This window comes from Pelodiscus sinensis, chromosome 7 (assembly GCF_049634645.1).
Source record: "Pelodiscus sinensis isolate JC-2024 chromosome 7, ASM4963464v1, whole genome shotgun sequence".
Taxonomy (NCBI): Eukaryota; Metazoa; Chordata; order Testudines; family Trionychidae; genus Pelodiscus; species Pelodiscus sinensis.
In genome coordinates, this window is record NC_134717.1 from 36,293,364 (window position 1) to 36,309,574 (window position 16,211).

Consider the following 16,211-nt stretch of genomic DNA (forward strand, 5'->3'; position numbering starts at 1 on the left):
ATCTTTAAAACATTAAAAATGGTATAATACAATCAAATATTGGAGATGTAAATACTGGCCCAATCCCAAGTGCTTCTCAAGCCCAGGAGCTGAATGCAGCCCCCAGCTTGCCTCGATCTGCCCCCCAAGGCTCAGGTTTCCCCACAGTACTGGAGAGCCTGTGCTGGCACTCCAGCCCCCTACTATCCCCCTGCAGAGCTGAAGCACACAAAGTCTACTAGTCTGGGCCCTTAGGCTCTGGTGTGCGGGGGAGTGTGGGGAGTGTCTTTCTCTTTTTCAGTCCGGGGCCACATCAGTGAGGGTTGGTTTTAGTTATTTTTCTTCTCGCTTGTGTGCATTCCCTGACTGATTTTTCTGTGGGTCAGTGGCCCCTGACCCAAAAAAGGTTCCCCACCCCGTTCTAAAGTTTTTAAAAGACAGCTTTTGACACAGTTGTCTTTTGTCTGGTCTGCTGAAATATACCCCATGTGCAGATTAAGAAGTTTGCTTATAGCAAAATTATCACAAATAAAAAACAAAAACCCAGGCTCTGACAGAAGATAGGTACGTGCTGTGAAAACAAGCTAACAACCTCACTCAAAAACTCAGTCTCCAGAATGACCAATAGCCTAGTGGTAAGGGCACTCAAATAGACTAAATAAAAGAAGTCCAGTTACTTATCCAGATCAGGTAGAACAGGGACTAGAACCTAGATTTTGTACATTTGAGATGAGCACCCTAACAGTAGGAGCTTGCCTGCTTTTTCTTTTACTCTCCTTTTTTCAAAATACATAGAGACACCAGTCATGATTTTGTCCATATGCAGAATGGAAAACATTTTTGAAATATTAAAAGTTTTTGTGGGAACTGCTTTCCATCCAGCTCTACTTGCAAAATCAATTGAGAGAAATTGTCTCTTCATCTGCCTGATATGCTGTTGAGGAGTTGGGGGGAACTGGATCCCTATTTGTCTGGAATGTGAAAAGAAAATTTCTCTCAATTTCTGCAAAGGTGGATGAAGGCTGCAGCAGGATGAAGTCTCCAATCACCTCCTTGCCATTGGATTAGGATATTCATCCTGTCTTGCACCTTTGGGACATGTGCAACACTCTCTCCATGTTAAATGAATTCCTACATAGGCATCTACCATATTCATGTCCAAGTCCTTTAATGGTCATCAAGTGGCCACAGGAGCAGGAGAATGATGTCAGGAAGCTAATCAGGGACTGACTTGCAGGTGGTGTCTGGTGGTCATTGTTTGCATTCGGACAGAGACAGAAGGACAACTCAACAGTTGCAATTGTGATTGAGCAGCCCATTTTAGGATCCACTCTGCTCACCCTGCATGGGGGGTTAGGAAAGGTGACCTACACATAGTCTGCCTCGCTTCCCTCTGACTGAACAACCATGTTCAGAGGGATCATCTTAGTGCGGTCCAGACTGAACAGTGACATTTAGAAACTGGACAATTAGAATCCAGATGAACTAAGAACATAATAATGGCCATACTGGGTCAGACTAAAGGTCCAGTACCCTGTCTGCCGACAGTGGCCAATGCCAGCTGTCCCACAGAAAGTGAATCAAACAGGTAATGATCAAGTGATCTCTCTCCTGCCATCCATCTCCACCCTCTGACAAACAGAGGCTAGGGACACCATTCCTTACCCATACTGGCTAATAGCCATTAATGTAATATGCCCATGAAATCATGGGAAGTTCAAGCCCTCGATTGACCAGAGTGGAAAATGGCCTTGTGGCAAGGAAATGGAAATGGATAACAGGAAATGGAAAAATGGGAAAGGAGGAAAGAACGCATGGCACTCCAACTCAACAACCGAGATCTACTCATCACCACTGGGAAGTGACTGCCCCAGTTGTGACAAAATCTGTGGATCCTGGATCAGTCTCATTAGCCATCTACAGATAACTGGCTATCATTGTATGGAGGACAATCCTCCTTGAACACCGAGGACTTGCCAACAGTTTAGGAAATCAGGATAACTACTGTTGATTAACTTATTTTATATATGAAATATACTCCCAGTATTTTGCCACTGCTCATAAACCACATTCACAATATATTATGGGAGCAATTAAAATCCATTTGAACCCTCTAATTGGAAATAAAGAGGTATTTTTCACAAAGAGATTTTCCTTTACCAGATGGTTTGTACTGGTATTCACTAATAAAAAGCCTGGTTAAGGAGCTTATGTTCAGTTACTTTGAAAGATGCCAGGAAAAGTACAAGTATGCTGGGAATTAATCTCATTTTGATGAGTCTCTCTGTCAGTTTCCTCCCAGTATTCAACATCTATTACAGCGTATTTGGTTTCATGCTGATTTGATGTCTACCTCACAGCACAGCAGACCTTTCATCAGCAACACTGTTTTTTAGCTTGATGGAATAAGGTTTTAATGCAAACTTAGCAACGTTTGGACAGATTACCATTACTTTAGCATAAAAACCTATAGTATTTGTGCTAAAGTTTTACCTCAGTCCTTGATATATAAATACCACAGGAATAGAAGAGTAGATACTGTGTTGTTCATAGGAATTTTTTTCATCCATTTACTAAGCTATAACTTTGTTTGCTACTGATTTTTGTTGACATGTTACTCTGCAGAAAGGCATTTTTTCTATTAGCATGTTATTGACCCATTTTATCAGCCACGGGTCTTCATGTCTTTGACATAGCATGACCTTTCAGCAGGCCCATCAATGAGGGTGGGGGACAGACAAAGGGACAACTGACCAGGGGTCTGGCTATTTCATCAGCTTCATGCCCCTGGAAGAGGTGGGATTTCAGGTGCTAGGGACATGGCAGGGGCTAGGCCCTTCCCCCCCCCCCCCAGCAGCTCATGCCGCAAGGGGTTCCAGTGGCAATTTAAAGAGACCTGGGCTCTGGCTGCTGCTGTCTCAGTGATGGCAGCAGTCAGGGGCCCTGGTCCCTTTTGCAGCCTCTGCCTTTCCCAGAGGCCTGGTGAGTCTGCCAGTCCCACTGCCTTTTGGATTTATCCAGCCAACTAAATACATTTTACAGCAAACTAATTTAAATTCAGCTTGAACTCAACCTGCATTAACCCCATACATTTTCATATGTTAGATTGCAAAGCAGGGAAAATGCATGTATGGTATTAGACATTTTTCAGAGTTACAAACACCAAACATTTTAATGCTTAAAAAACACCCCAACCACCTCATGTCTGAGTTAAAAATCTGCGTAAGGCTTTGGCTAAGGTGAATTTGTTTTGATTTGGAGAGTACAAAATGTGGATGCTCATAGTATGAAGAACAGTCACTTGTAAAAACTTTCTTTCTCCATAATAAGTCACCTTATCCCCAAAAGAATAATTCGTTGCCAGGCCTACCTCCACTGCTTAGATCCAATAAGGAAGCTGCAATCTTCAAAATAGGGATAATTTCTGATTTGGTTGGAAGAACCAATACACAATATTTCTGTGGTTGTTTTAAATTTACATACTGTAAATTGCAGCTGGTGGGCAGAGGACTTTATCAGCACCATGGGAAGCTCTGTCCTCAGATCATTAAGCAAGGCAATAGTCTTGTTCTTTACCTAAACTTCTCACCACTTCAGAACACAGTTACAATTAGAACCCTTTTCACCTATTGCCAGCCACAAAAATGATTAAAGGATTAAAAAGTGTGTGTTACTGTGATAAATAGATTGAGCTTCTTGATTTATCTGAACAAAGGGAAGGTCAAGGGGTGACTTGATTACAGGGTATTGCTGCTTACATGAGGAACAAATATTCAATAACAGGCTGTTCCATCTAGTAGAGACGGGTATAATATGGAAGCTGAGCACAATTCTGACTGGAACCAAAGACTAAAAATTTAACAGTGAAAGTAAAAACTATTGGAATAATTTATCAAAGGTCGAGGCAACCTTGACTATTTTTAAATCAAATAAAATATGGGGTGTTTTCTAAAAGCTATGTAAGTTACAGAATTAAAAGTTGGGTTCCATTCTTGTCTCCTCTACAAATACAGTACTTTACAGCATTGAATATGACCCTATGTCTGTTGCAGGGCACCAACTGTAAAGTGGAAATACTACTACCTTCACTGAGGGGATAGGAAGGCATTGTGAAATCCATGCACAACTAGTAGACTGTGATCAGGTGAAAGTCACAAGAGTACCTAGAGAGACAAGATGGTGGAAGGGAAGAAGAGAGAGAACAAAACAGACCTTGTATTCACTGTAATAATTTAATGGCATACTCTGTAGTCAGATACCTAGGTGATTCTCATGTTACATGGTCAGTAGAGTCTCATCTTTCTTCTACAGGTGACATGCTTAGTGTTATTTCTTGATTCTGAAATTTCCTATATCTATTGTTCCAACAGAGCTGGCAATTGTGGAGTTTAAGGGCATGCTGTATGTTCTTTACCCAAGGACATAGTAAAGGAGACTGTAAGTTTTGTTTCTTTGGGGGAGCAGAGGATTTTATTGAGCCTATCAGCGATTTGAACCCAATGGCAATGTGTGAGCACCTGCAACTGGAGTTTGTGATTGGAGTGACATCATTAAAATTAATCAGAACATTTTTAAAACTCAACTTCCCACATACAGATTACATGTGAAAAGAAAGCCATAATCAGAAAAAAATGCTTCATAAATTAGCGGAAGGGCAGAATAAACGATTTTAAAAAGAACTTTCATTACTTTATACTGAACATATTTTAAGTTTCCAAATGTATAGGTATATAACTGTCAACATATCTATTTACTTCTATCATAGCATTCTGTCTTCCTTAGGGTTCCTGGAATTATTTTTTTTAAGTTAAATTATCTTTTGTAAAAATTCATGTTGATTAGGGTTCCAGCTTTTCAGTTTCTTGTACCATTTTGATTGGTGGGAGGTTCATCATCATGAAGGGGCACATAAATTACCTTTATATTTTAAATATGTGATGAAACTTTGAAGAGTATGAGAACTTTATTCAAGAAGCAACAATGGTAGAACAACTGGTTTATTTATTAGCGTGTGTCTTCATGGAAAATAAAACATTAAAAATACCCCTTGTTGGGCTGGAGAGTCACAAGCTCAGTGTAAGAAATTTGAGTTAGAGAGGCCCCACAACAAACCAATCACATTATGAGCTTGCCTCGTTGCATCTGTCATCACACACTGGTGCAACATCACAAAGTAAAGTTAGAATGTTCCACTGATTAGTTTCTCCCAACCTTCCTGGCCACTGGACTGAGGGTGGCATTTTCTCCTGACCATTCTTTATTTCTTCTGCATTCCTCCACATTGTCTGAACAGAAGACTCTCCAATCAGAGATTCCAAAATAGATAATTTCAAAGACCTTTCCAGTAACATGAGGCTCTTGAGTTAAAAGTTCAGGATCACCGAAGAATAAGACTATCCAGCGTGTCACCAATTAGTATGCAATTATTTCCAGTATGACTGTCTTCACAACCTTGTATACACTTAAATTTGAATAACTCCATTACTTCCCGTGGAATTTTTTCCCCCTAATCCACTTGATTTATAGTTCAGATAATTTTTTGTTTCATCCTACTATCCTCCATTATTTTTCCTGTTCTTAATGTTGATGCCTTTCCTATATTTATTTGTCACTCCCACAGTCTGTATTTGGCCAAGTTACAGTAGTTTATTAACCTTTGCTTGAAAGTCAAGCCATCCAAGCTCTTCATCATTTTTGTAGCTTTTCCTTGGACCATTTCCAATTTGTTGATTTCTTCCTTGAACTGGGGGCAAGGAAACTGTCCAGCATGCTCCAAATGCAGGCAAAACACTGCTCTGCAGAGAGGTCAATTAGCCCCTTCTGCATGATGCTATTCCTGTGCCTGAACAACCTAGAATTGTGCTGGCTTTTTTGCCACCCGCATCACATTGTGAGTTAATATACGGTTTACCATCATATTAATTTTTTCACCAATGTTGCTTTACAAGCATCTTTCCCAAGCATCTCAATAAGCACATGTGCTTTAACCCCCTTATTGCCACATTTCCCCAGCAGCAGATTTGTCACATTAATGAAACATGTGGGTGTAGCACTTACATTACTTCCAGTTGCACTTTTCATGTTATAGAACACTTATGTCACTCTGTAAATATATAGAAAATAGATGAGACACATTCCCTGTTCCTGAAGAGTATAAAATATATCCAGCAATCAAATGCTTCTCCATGATAGGTCATTCACCAGTAGTAGTAGTTCAAAGTAGTTCAAAATTTAAAATGAAAGGTGAGATGAAATTGTGCAAAGAGAAAAGGATAAAGGAAAAGCAGTAGTGTAGGGAGAGAAAAGAAAAGAAATCCAGAAAGAATACCATCAGCTAGTTCTTTCTGATCTTTAGAACTAATGTGATGGTAGCAGTAGGTTCATTCTTACACAAGGTGTTTAGCCTTAGCTCAAAATGAAAAAAAGCAGTAGATGTTTCTAATGGCACATATAGTAATTTTATATATGCCATTCGACAGTCAAAAATCATTTTGCAGCAAATGGCACTACCCTAGCAAAGAGCAAGCCATTGGCTTATTACAAGTATTTCCTTCAGCAGTTTCACTTCATTTTGTGGACCATTTTGTGGGGAATTCCTCTGTAGCACCTCAGCATCACTACAGATGCTGTGAATTAACGTGGTAATTTATGTATAGCTACCTATGGGTGAAACAACAGTTTATTTCTGCTATGTTTGTTAGTTTCTGATAAAGTTTTCATTGATGTGTATGATGTGGATTTCTTATGGTTGTTATTTACTGATCACCAACAATGTAATAGGTCCTCTACAAAACAAAAAACAATATCATTTCAAGTGTAAGCATCCTACTATCAGTCATTTCTTGTAGGCACTATCATTCCTAGTTTTGAAAAAGAAAAAAAAAAGCATTAAGTGCCATTAGTGCTATCAATTTACAGAGCATAGAAAAAGGAAATGAGGCAAGAGTTACTTTTAATTTCTCTTCATATGCCTCAAAGAAAAGACAGACATGGGTCAAGTTAGTGTAAACAGAGCATTTTCACACACACACCAAACTATTATTTCCATTGCAAATGCAATGAAAGCATCATTTTATTTCACCAGTGGTTCTCAATTGGTGGTCTGCAGACTATCTAAGATTTTCAAAGGGATCTATAGCAACATTCAGATTTATTTAGGAGTCCATAAATGAAAAAGGTTGAAAACCATTGGGTTACACCTTCACTAATAGTGCATGTGAAGATTTTCAATTTTGAAGTTTTAAGACTTAATCCTGCAAAGACTTACCTATCTGCTTAAATGTATGCAGTATGAATAATTCCAGTGAAGTCAATAGGCCTATTCATGGGACACAAATTAAACACCTGCATAAGTCTTTGCAGGATCAAGGCCTTAGGTTTTCTTTCCTACTGAAGAAGTATAAACTAGGCTCTCTTGGAAACAGATGAAGGCATACTATACCCTGGAGATAAAAGTCGCAGTGTGGAAAATGAGTCCAATAGCACATCCGCAAAAGTATTGCTCCAAGTATTACTATTACTCCTACTTTGTCCCTCTTCCCCATGCTCCCTAAATTTCTACACATAATTTCTAGTACCACCTCCCCACAATGTGTAGCAGAAGGAATAAATTAATTTTTGAATATGTAATCCGTACATGTCATATGAAAAGCATTTTTCCACAATCTACTTTCCATGACTTTTGGCATTTAGATCGCAGTTGCAAACTTGTGAACTTCCGTAACTTTGGCAGACTTTTTTTTGTGTTAGACATTTACAGCAGATAAGAAATATCAGAATCTTCAGCCACCTTATTCCTACTTCATACAATGTGAAAACATTTGAATACTAATCCTTCTCCTTCTCACAGGAGCCAGCAACCAGTCTTTTCTTTGGCAGTGGCTTGATGTTATTAACAGTCTAAACTTTCAGCCTACACACAAATAAATCATTGATGCCCATCACATAGCCATGCCATGCAAGACTCCCCTTACTACCCTACTCAGATATTAATTCTTGCCATGGTGATATGGGAATAGCTACTCACCCGGTATTCCCTGCTGCAAGTATGTGGGAGAGATGGAAAGATGGAGGTATTAGGAAGTGTCTTTTGCTTTGCCCCCTCCTCCCACTAACTCATTGGCTAGAGTAAGTAGTTGATGTGCAGTAAGGGGCAACAAGCTTCATGAAAAAGGGAGACATAACTAAGCTTCCCTTCACAGCAAAGGAGAAAGTGGGAAAATAATTGAGAGCCCCAAGTTCTTTCACTGCTCCTCTTGAGTTAATACAGCTAGGCTGACTACATCTACACTGCAGGCTTCTTGTGCAAGAAGTGTTTTGAGCAAGAGTTCTTGTGCAAAAGGTCTTGTGCAAGAGTGCATCCGCACTGCCGTGTGCTTTTGTGCAAGAGCATCCATGGCACTGTGGATGCTCTCTTGCACAAGAAAGCTCTGATGACCATTTCTTGCGCAAAAAACCCCTGTTGCCTATCCACACTGCCTTCTTGTGCAAGAGTGCTTATTCTTTGTGGAGAAAGGAATAACTCTTGAGCAAGAAGCCCTCTATTCCAATGCTTTACTGTAAATTTACTTGCGCAAGAATGCACATGGAGCGTAGATGCTCCGCAAGTTTTTGCGCAAGAACAGCCATTCTTGCGTAAAAAGCCTGCAGTGTAGATGTAGCCCTAGAGATCTACTCCTTGCCCTGGGCTGTGCCAAGCATCACACTCTATCCCTTTATGATAATCAAGAGGAAGCATTTTGTTTCTGACACAGCTTGGCATGACTCCTATTTCTAGTAGTCTTGTTCTCACACATAGGTGAAATCTTTGCTCTTCAAGCTCAGTGGTCTAAAGCAATTGAAATATTCTCTTCAAACATCATGCTGGAAGAAGCTCCTGCTATACGTAATGTTGCCTACTATTAGTAGCCCAGGAAATGAATTGCCCACTCGCTGATATTCATAATCTAACTACAAGTCTCAGCCAGTTGCACTGTCCTAACTGAAGATTTTGAGTTTCTTAAATGATCAGTTCTTCAATACTTTACACAAATATTAACTCTATAAGGTGCAGGCTTTGCACATGTAAATTTCAGTTTGAATTTTACCTACTAGAACTCATTTGTTTGGTTAAGTCTCCTGCCACACAAAAAAATATTGTTTACTTAGCTCACTGGGGAAACGGAAGTCAAGAAATGCTTTCCGAAAGAAATATTTAATTAATAGTTTGTACTTGCAGCAACTTGGTATATCAAATAAGAGCTTCATTTTCTGTATATTTCCTACATTTAAAAGGAAGAAGACAAGGCCCCATCTTATACAAGAATAAGTATTATTAAATTAAGTTTGGGATTTGGATTTTGGTGGAGTGAAACTTAAAATCCAGATAAAAACTAAGACCCGCATAAGGTCTTCATTGAGGCTTTGTCCACACTACAGAGGTTTTTTCTGGGTAAACGGCCATTTTTCCGAAAAAAACTTGAATTATGTCCACACTGCAATCGCGTTCTTTCGAAAGAAAATCGAAAGAACAGAGGGGTTTTTCCAACATTGGTAAACCTCTTTCTACGAGGAAGAAGCCTTTTCCCAAAAGAGCTCTTTTGGAAAAAGGCATGTGTGGACAAGGTAGAGGGAGTTCTTTCAAAAGAAGAGGAAAGAGGAAAAAGCACAGGTGCCCTGGTGGCCACTCTGTCCATAGTAATAACAGCTTACATAAGAGATAGCATCCATTCAGCGTGGATGCTATCTTTCAAAAAAGCAGATAGCTTTTTCAATGGGCTTTTGCTGTGTAGATGCTCTCTTTGGCTATGTGCAGACTACAGCCTTCTTATGCAAGAAACTTTTTGCGGAAGAGATCTTCCACAAAACTTCTTGTGCAAGACAGCGTCTAAACTGCAAAAGCACATCGAAAAAGCAATGTGCTTTTGCACAAGAGAGTATCCAGACTGCCTGGATGCTCTGTCGTAAGTAAGCAGTCTTTGCTATGGACAGAATGGCCACCAAGGCACCTGTGGTTTTTGCTCCTCGCTTTTCTTACTCAAAAAAACCCCTCTTGCCCATCTACACACACCTTTTTGCAAAAGAACTCTTTCACAAAAAAGGAGTTATTCCTCATAGAAAGAGGAATATTTACACTAAAAAAACCCCTGTTCTTTCATTTTACTTGTGCAAATGTGCACTTGAGGTGTGGACACTCCGCGAGCTTAAAAACTCTATAGTGTAGAGCTAGCCTTTTGGAAGAAGTTTTTTCGGAAGATCTGTTCTGGAAAAAGCTTCTTCCAAAAGAAGCCTGCAATCTAGACATAGCCTTACACACACTACCTAAAAGGACATAAGAGCCTTCTTCAGTTGTGATTAAAAGCAGAATCTGGCCCTGACACATCATGTGGAAGACACAAAGTGTTTGAGAACTAGATGTTTAAATAAAATCATCTTAAGATGTTTTACTATACTATGCAGTTACTAACAATTACTGTTTTCAAAATAGGGAAAGGTTCAATAGTTTGAAATAAGTCAGTATTTGAAAATAAAAACAGTGTAATCTATATCCACAATGAAAAAAGTACAGATTTTATGGAATTAAAGCATAGTGCATAACTATATTTTCAATATTAAAATGCTGTTAAGTGGGATAAGACCAACAAAAGGAAAATGAATATTTGTTATCTTCAGATAGTCTACATGTTTTCAAAATACACCCTTAAGTGAAACTTCAATCTGTCAACAGAATACCAAAACCAACACATATTTGAAACAGGATATACAAGTGAAGTGATCTCAAGTGTATTTATATATTGGAAAACATGTTAAGTCAAAGCACACAAAAGCTTCAGCTTCAAACTTGATGCACAAATTAGGTGTGGGGAAAATGAAAATGAAACTTAAGCTTTTACATAGTTTAGATCAGGGGTCTCCAAACTTTTCTGCCCGAGGGCCGCATTAACTATCAAACAGCAGTTCGGGGGCCGACTACACACTTGAGGTCCAAATAAAAAACAATCAAAACATGGATGTTGTTTTTAATTATTTATTTAATATTATTTTATTCAGTTATTATTTAATAACACATTGATACACTACACATGAACACCTGTATTAGTGTGAATGGTGAAATTGTTTCCTGGATGCCGAAATAGAGCCCAGCCCACTAGTGACCTCATGAGAGAGCTAGCCAATAGGATAAGAACGCACTGGCCAATAGGGAGCAATTGTCCACGCCAAGTCCCAACCCCTCTTGCTGTGAGGGATGCGCAGAGCCCGGCCTTGGCCGTCGGTCCGCAGGGCGTGTGGCCGTCCGTTGGCGGCTCCGATCCCCCGCACCCCCGGCCGGGGAGTCTCGCTGCCCAGGGCAAGGGCTGCGCGGGTCCAGAGTCCCTCCTCCGTCCCGCTGGCTCCTCCGGCTTCCCTCTCCTGGCTGCCTGCCCAAAAGAAAGTGAGTGCCGGCCGCCCCTGTCCTTCCGGCCCCTCCCCCTTTTGAGCCGGCACGCACGGGGCGTGCCGCTCACCCTGGCGTCCCTGCCCCTTCTCCTCCTGGGTCCTGCCGCCTTCCTCGCCTGCCGCGCCTGCGGCTGTGCGCCCTCGCTCCCCTCCCTGTGGGCTTTCCCCTGGGCTCCGCTGCACTGCGCCGCTCGGCGCTTCTCCGGGGGAGGGGCTGTCAGTGTGGGGAGTTTCTTCCCCGCCCCAGCTCCGCGGCGCTGCGCCGCTCGGCGCTTCTCCAGGGGAGGGGCTGTTAGTGCGGGGAGTTTCTTCCCCGTCACAGTCTCCACGGGCCGGATGAGAGGGCCTCGCGGGCCGCATCCGGCCCACGGGCCGTAGTTTGGAGACCCCTGGTTTAGATCATTATTTATCCAAGAACACTTCCATATGCAATTTACCCATCCTAGCTGTACACTTGACAAGAGAAGCCAGAATATCAACATTCCGGCTATATCTACTCTGCAGCTTACATTAACAAAGTATGTTACTGAGGGAGTGTGAGCAAAACACTACTACCCCAACCTTCCTGACTAAAGTTATACCAACATACACGCTAGTGAGGACAGTGCTACAACACTATTCTTTGGGGGTGGTTCAAGTCAATGGGAGAGCCTCTCATGAAGCTGGTTTTATTATACTGACAGAAGAGCTCTTCATCAGATGCAGCACTGTACTTGTAGAGAAGCCCTTTCTATAGGGGCCAAGGCTGAGGTAGTGTTTTTCACTGGACAACTTCTGTTGGTGAAACAAACAAGCTTTCAAGTAGCAAAGCTCTTTATATCTTGGAAAGGTACTCAAAAGTGGAACAGTACTCAAAAGTAGTTAACACATATTCCAAGGGACTGGTCAAGGTGAAGTGGCCCATTAACACCTCTGTAGTCACAGGACAAAAGCAGTGGGGGTTAGCAGGTTACACACTGAAATAAGCCATAAATCCAGCATCTTTATTAAGATCATGATTTTTAGTGTCTAGCAAAATCATGAATTTAAGCTCCAAGACTCAGCTTTTGAAGGTGTTGTGCAGGTTTCCTTGGAAGGTGAGGACTGAGGTCACAAATGGAGTGATCATTCTGTGAAAAGTGTTTGCCCGGGGAGTAAGAATGGTTTGTGTGTCATCATTTTTCTGTGCAAGTTCATTCATGAGTATAGTGAACACCTCGTTTTATCCACAACATTTTTACAGAGGCATTTAGAGCAGTAGATAAGGTATATCACATGTGATACGCATGTGCTGGACTCATAGATTTTTGAAAGGTGTGCTGAAAGGGGTACCATATAATCATTGTAACAATGGAGATGGCTGCAGGTTTTGCATCTGTTATGGCAGAACTGGTGCTGCTGTGTGTGTTGATGGGTCCTAATCAGTGGGGAGCTTGAAACTATTAATGACAATTAATTTAAAGGAGAAAAAGAAAAATATTCTGAGAGCAAATAATTTTAATACCATCTCATGTGATAGTCAGGTTCACTGCTTCCTCTACATTTAATACTCTCTCGTGTCCCACTCTGCTTTTTTTTTTTAAAAGGTCTTTCAGGCTTTTTTTAATTAATTATACAAATCATTAGTATTAAAAAGGTAATGTAATGGTTTCAAGAACAAGCTTCACAGACTATCTGCATATTTAATCATCTCTACTAATAAATTTTTAATCATTCATCGAGTTCAGGTTCTTGTCTTGAAGCTTAACTTGATAACAAACCTAGCAACTGGTAGAACTAATTGGTACAGAACCAGTGAATAATTTATAAGAGGAAAAAGCACTGGGCATTTTGAAGGTGTGTGGAGACTGCAAGGCACAGATATTTCCAGGAGTTAATAGGCAAACAATAGCAGATGGTAGGAATGTCATGATGCACTACTGACATCCAGAGGCCAGCTTTTGATATTGTTCACGTTGTTTTCAGTTAGACTATAAAGCCAACTAAAAAGTCAGATTCATTACATTTTAAATATTCATGCATTTCATTAAAGTTAACATTAATTGGGCTACCATATACATTGATTATGTATAGACCATCAAGTGTTTAACCTCTGAAAGCTTCAAATGACACTATGTCTCATCTTGGATGACTTCAGTGAAATTTTCAGTTATGACCTGTATTAGGAAAAATTACATTCCAAATGTAAAAGAATTTAAAAATTCAGGGACTAAAAAAAAAAACGGAATATGAAAAAGTAGTGCCAGTTGAGTCTTACTTCCATACATTTGCAGAGGAATGTAACTTTAAAACATTTGGAAAAACTAATAAAAAGGTAGAAAGATCTCATTAACTGATTGACTACTTATAGCAGCACGTAAGCTTCCAATTACATATTTATAAAAATGTTTAACATTCAAAATACAAATTAAATTAGAGTCAGAGTGCTTTTCTTTTGGTGAAAATGACAATTTCCAGTTGTATATCATATTACAAACAAGATGATTGATCTCTTGAACCAGGGAAAGGTAAAATAGATGTTTTCTTCCCTCAGAGAACACACAGAATACTACAATACCAAAAATAGAATGTCTGTGCCACTGACAACTTTTAGTCCTGAAAGAACCACCTCTTAGTCAAGTATGTAGCTAATGCTATAGTATTTAATAGAATATGCCTACAGAAACAGAAACACATCCACCATAAATACATCACAGACCATGAAATACATTCTTCTCCCATGAAATCTAGCCTTTTGTGTGCTTTTATCATACTTTATACAGATTTCAAGGGGGGAAAACAACATTTCTTAAATTGTGAGCCCTCACTCAAAAGGGAATTGCAGGGTGGTTGATGGATTATTTTAGGGGGGCCAGGGTAGTAACATTCTTACTTCCACATTGCCTTCAGAACTGGCTAACAGGAGAGCAGCAACTATGGCTATGTCTAGACTGCAAGCCTCTTTCGAAAAAGAGGCTATTTCGAAAGATACTTTCGAAAGAGCCTCTTTCGAAAGAGAGCGTCTAGACTGCATGCGGAACTTTTGAAAGAGCAAGCCGGATGCTCTCTTTCGAAGAAGCCCTATTTACATTCTAGAACGCCTTCTTTCGAAAGAAGCACTTTCGAAAGAAGGCGTTCTTCCTCATGAAATGAGGTTTACCGCCGTCGAAAGAAAAGCCGCGTTCTTTCGATTTAATTTCGAAAGAACGCGGCTGCAGTCTAGACGCAGGTGAAGTTTTTTCGGAAAAAGGCTACTTTTCCCGAAAAAACCCCTGAGTCTGGACACAGCCTATGTGAAAATATATTCCATACTCTTTATGAAAATACACTTACAATACTAATGATATAACTAAGATGTACTTTATACAACATACAGGAGGCTCCCGAGATGCAGCCACCCACGTTCCAACCCCCTTTCTCCCCCCACTTATAACCATTTTTGTAAGTGCAGAAGGGGCCAGAAACCCCCGACTTATGCCCTTGGCCCGCATTTACAACAGGCACATGGCACCTATCATAAATGAGAGTTCAAGTTACAACGCCCCCAACTTGCGATGCTTCCCCTGGAACGAATCACGTTGCAAGTCAGGGGCCTTCTGTAATTTGTGTAAGGCATCATTGGAAAGGTTGCAATTTATTTAATATGATCATCTTGTCATTTTTTTAATCTGAAGTTAGCAACGTTGACTAATGTATGTATAAAAGTTTCTGAGGGTTAGCCAAGTTAGTCTGTAACAGGAAAAACTTAAAAAACAACAAATAGACACTAGTAGCACCTTAAAGGCTAACAAAACATGTAGATGAAATCATAAGCTTTCCTGAGTACAGCCCACTTCTTCAGATGCCCACAAAAGCTTGTGACACCATCTATATGTTTTGTTAGTCTTTAAGGTCCTACAAGTCTATTTGTTGTCTTTTAATGTATAGTTCAGCTATTCTACTTTCAGTGACACCCATTGCTAATACTTCAGGTACCACAATGGGAAAGCCAGGCAGGGCTGATGGCCCATCACAGTGGACTGTGATACTCCACACTGTCACTGGCTCATAGATGCTAGTCAACTGACCTGGTCACCTGCTACTAAACTCCATCTTAGACTCCGGAATTATTCCAGTGGGAGATGCGGAATCAAACAAAGGATACCCACTTAATGGAAATTGTATATAGGGCATGGGAGGAAAACAATCAAGGTTTTCAGTTTGCTTCTTCTCTACCTACCGCCCAAAGATATATTAAAACTCCTGGGAACAAAAGGACTCCAACTGAGGAGACTGGGGGAAGAATTGCTGGACCCAGGCTAGAGCCACATCTGGCTTTGTATTTTCTTAGTAATCTGCTTTATTCGTTTTGCTATCCCCTTTACCCACTTAAGTTTATTACTGTAACTATAAAAAGGTGTATTTTAACTTGTTTATAATATAACCCAGCTTATATATTTTCTAACAGGGGCAGGAAGCTATGCATACCTCCGCCCACATTGAGGAAGGAGGTGAATTTCATATAATTTTGGGTTTGTACTCCAAGTGTATGTCTACATTGCATTCCTCTTTCAAGAGAGGAATGCCAATGCAGCCGAAAAAAATTGCAAATGAAGCACAAATTTGAATTTCCCACGCTTCATTTGCATAATGGTGTCTGGGCGCTTTTTCAAAATACCCTATTTTGAAAGAAAAGATGCAATCTAGACAGGGTTATTTAAAAAAAAAACTTTTCAAAATAGCCCTTACTACTAAAAAAATGAGGTTTAAGCTTTTTTTTTTTCCAAAATAACCCTGCCTAGACTGCATTTTTTCTTTCAAAATAGGATATTTTGATAAAGCGCCCAGACACTATTATGCAAATGAAGCATGTGAAATTC